Source organism: Aptenodytes forsteri, unplaced genomic scaffold (genome assembly GCF_000699145.1).
Source record: "Aptenodytes forsteri isolate BGI_AS27 unplaced genomic scaffold, ASM69914v1 Scaffold215, whole genome shotgun sequence".
NCBI lineage: Eukaryota > Metazoa > Chordata > Aves > Sphenisciformes > Spheniscidae > Aptenodytes > Aptenodytes forsteri.
The window spans coordinates 309,144-312,961 of record NW_008795910.1 but is presented as its reverse complement, the minus strand read 5'-3'; positions in this window follow the sequence as shown (position 1 = coordinate 312,961).

The window sequence follows — 3,818 nt, the reverse complement described above, 5'->3', positions numbered from 1 at the left end:
CGGTGACTTGGGAAGACAAACGCCATCACTCCGAACATCATCCCCCTTGCCCCTTCTTCCCCCAGCTCTATATGCTGAGCACGACGCCATATGGTGTGGGATATCCCTTGGGTCAGTTGCGGTCAGCTGTCCCGACCGTGTCCCCTCCCAGCTTCTTGTGCCCCCCCCAAGCCTGCTCGTGGGTGGGGTGGGGTGAGAGGCAGAAAAGGCCTTGACTGTGTGTCAGCACTGCTCAGCAGGAACGAAAACATCCCTGTGTTATCAATGCTGTTTCCAGCACAAATCGAAACCGTAGCCCCGTACTAGCTACTGTGAAGAAAATTAACTCTACCCCAGCCAAAACCAGCACACCTGTCCCATGTGGGCATCACTAGGGGAGAACAAGCATGTTGTCATCATGAGGCTCAACATCCCCCTGCTCCAATGGCTCCTGCAGAGCTGGGCTTTCCAGGGATGCTCAGCCTTCTTTCTGCTATCACCAGCTCTGAAAAACGAGAGGCTGCTTTCTCTCTGACCTGCTGGGAGACAGGATAGACAAGTCAGAGACAGGATAGATACCAAAAAGTGGGGTCTGGGTGGAATTTAGATACCTGCATTGAAACCCATGCATGGGGAAATTCCCCCACTTGGGAGAAACCTAGTAGGTGGCTGAATTCATTCAGCTCCCTCCGTCTGGATGACAGAGATCCCAAAGAAAGACCTTCTAGGGGCATGAGGGCACCTTGCTCCTTCCTAAGCTCTACTGCAATCCAGATGCGGGTGACACGGCAGGAGCACGTCTGCTGTGTGCGCACACCGTCTGGCGTGGAGCTCAGGAGATGCAGTCATCTTCATCCGAAACTTGGCCAGCGCTGGTTGTACCTTTGCAGTCCCCCCAGGGCAGTCTGGCAAGCCCATGCTGCTCAGGTAGGATGTACTGTGTGTCCTACGTCCGCCAGGAAGAAGCTCTGCACCATTAATCCCTGTGCCTTGGTGGGGAGAGGCTGTATAATGTTGGTCCTACGTAGAGAGCAACACCAAAGTGCTAGAGGAAAGCAGGAGTTCGGGCAAATCTGCATCTCCTCGTAGACCCCCCCTTGCTCCATAAGGCAGACACCGAACTGCCATGAGGGACAAAGTACATTGAAACGTGGGTGAAAACAGGCTGAAGCAGGATTTAACAGCAGGTACAAGTTGGAGGCTTCCTGAACACATGGCGAGCCTGAGCAGGTCCCCATGGCACAGCGGGAGCTGCTGACACAGGAGAAGAGCACTGCAGAGGCTGGAGGCACCTCGTGACACGTCATTCTCCAGGCCCTGGTCAGGGGTCGTGCTGGGAAGCCGACCGATGCTCAGCTCCACCAGGTTATCTTCTTCTGACAGTCTAACGAGTAGAAACACTGAAGACACGAGGTGAGCTGTAAGAACATTTGTTTGATGAAGAGCGTTTCCTCTGCCAGCCTCCCTTGGCATACATATATATTAAAAAAAAAAGCATTTATGGATATTAATAGCAATAACACTTTGTGACAACGGGTTTTTCAGATCGGTCTCTGTTTGAGGTCTGACGAAGGCAGATGAACGTGCAAAGTTTGACAGGGCTGATTGTTGTAAATCTCGTGCTCCGGGGATCTGAGGAGGCATTAAGAAAACGGTGCTTCATTTGGGAAAGACGAGCTTTTAAAATGGTTTGAATGGGACCGCTGTGGTGCCTCCGGCACTGAAAAGAAATTGGGTTGGATCTGCCAGGGAGACGCCACAAGTTTGGTGACAAAATGTGTTAATTTTTGTAGGCAACAACAGAATTAAATCCTGCTTTAAGCGAAAAAGCCAATTCAGCCTTAACTGTAAGGCTGCTAGCAACAACTCCACAATATATGAAATATAATAATTATGATAATTAATAAAGATAATAATACAGTAAAACCTTGCTAATTCATACTAATGACTCAGAGGCTGCTTACTAATTACTGAATTTTGTGGATAAACAAGCCAGAATAATGCATCATAAAATACACTTTGTTCCATTATTTTGACAACTCTCATTTAGTTTTAATTATTTATACTTCATAATATACTAGTCACTCTATTTGGGAGGGTTTTACAAAAATAATGACGCTCTAATAATTTGACATGTCAGTTCAGTATTTGCTGAAACAGGGAGGGAGGAAAACCAGCCCTTTCTGGATGTGTGCGAATCAGGCAGAGCGCAGATCTGTTGAACACAGATCTTCGAAGTTGTAATGCAAAATATTATACGTCTCTATAACGCCTTTGACCGGGAGCCCTCGGAGCAGCTCGCCTTGTGGAGAACTCCCGCAAGCTGACCTGCTTCGCTGCTAAACACAGAAGGATCGATTGCTGATTCTCCAGAAAAATCATACGGTTTGAAAAATAATAATAAATGTGAAGTAGTTTTTGTGCCCAAATCGATTTTTATCATCAAATCAATTTTTTCCACCATCACGAGGGCTAAAAGCTTGTTTTTAATTTAAATGAGAGCTACAATTTTTACATAATCACTTGATTCCCGGAGCTGGCATTCCCTCGAAACCCCAGCCCACCTCCCCCTCCCGAATTTGGCAGGAGTTGGCCACGCTCTTGCAATGAAAGAGGCTTGTGGAAGAACTCAGCATTTATTTAGCTCAGTTTTCCAGCTACAGAGAGTCCTGTAGGGTGCATGTTGCAAATGTGCCTTCATAGTCATGATGTTTAAAAAAAAAAAAAAAAAAAAAAAAAAAAAAAAAAAAAAAAAAAAAAAAAAAAAAAAAAAAAAAAAAAAAAAAAAAAAAAAAAAAAAAAAAAAAAAAAAAAAAAAAAAAAAAAAAAAAAAAAAAAAAAAAAAAAAAAAAAAAAAAAAAAAAAAAAAAAAAAAAAAAAAAAAAAAAAAAAAAAAAAAAAAAAAAAAAAAAAAAAAAAAAAAAAAAAAAAAAAAAAAAAAAAAAAAAAAAAAAAAAAAAAAAAAAAAAAAAAAAAAAAAAAAAAAAAAAAAAAAAAAAAAAGCCATTTCCATCGGAGATTTGCCAGAAAACTGACTCTATCAGCCCTGTCCTAGCTGTCTGCGAGCATATGGATCGGTTGCGGAAACTCGCTGTACCTGGGAATGGAATAACATACTGCAAAAACGCTCCATATATAATATTATTTTCCACTGGGCTGCTTTTCTAAGGGGCCTGTTGCAAGACAGGGAGTGGGAGAGCGCAGAGCCTGCGGTGGCGTGGCAGAAAGGGGGTAAACCCGCACGCCCCAGGGCCGCCGGGCAGGGCTCAGCCTGTCCACCGCCGAGCATCCTCCCTCCCCATCTGCTAGATTTGGGGTTTCGGTGCCGGTCTGCCCTGCAAGCCCCGGCCCGTGGGGAGTCAGAGGGGGACAGCAGGGAGGGAGGGCTGCTGGTTGACCATGGATGGGTGCTGCCTTTTCAACAGCGGGGTCTATAAAGATGGAGAGGTGTAGAAAGCCAGGCAGCCTGGGGTGGCGGGAGGCTGTAGGTCTCCATGCCTTGGGGAGCAGGAGGCCAACACCAGCGTCAGAGGCCGAGACCGGCTTTTCTCTCCCGGGTGGGAGAGCGCGTGGGGAGGCGCAGGCCTTTCAGAAGTGAGGTCTCGGTGCCGGGGTCGTATTTAGGGTGGATCAGCATGATGGAAAGCATCCTTCTTCAGGGGGTGGGCTCCAGGGGCTGTGCGGGGGGGAAAAGAAGGCTGCTCGGCACCGTCCCGCGTCGGGAGGAGGGCAAAACCGGGCACGGTGTTTCGGTGAGGGCCGGGGGGCAGAGGAGACGTGACCGGGTGCCAGCGGGAACCGGTGTCGCAGCCGGGCCGCCGGTCCCCCGCCGGCTGTTG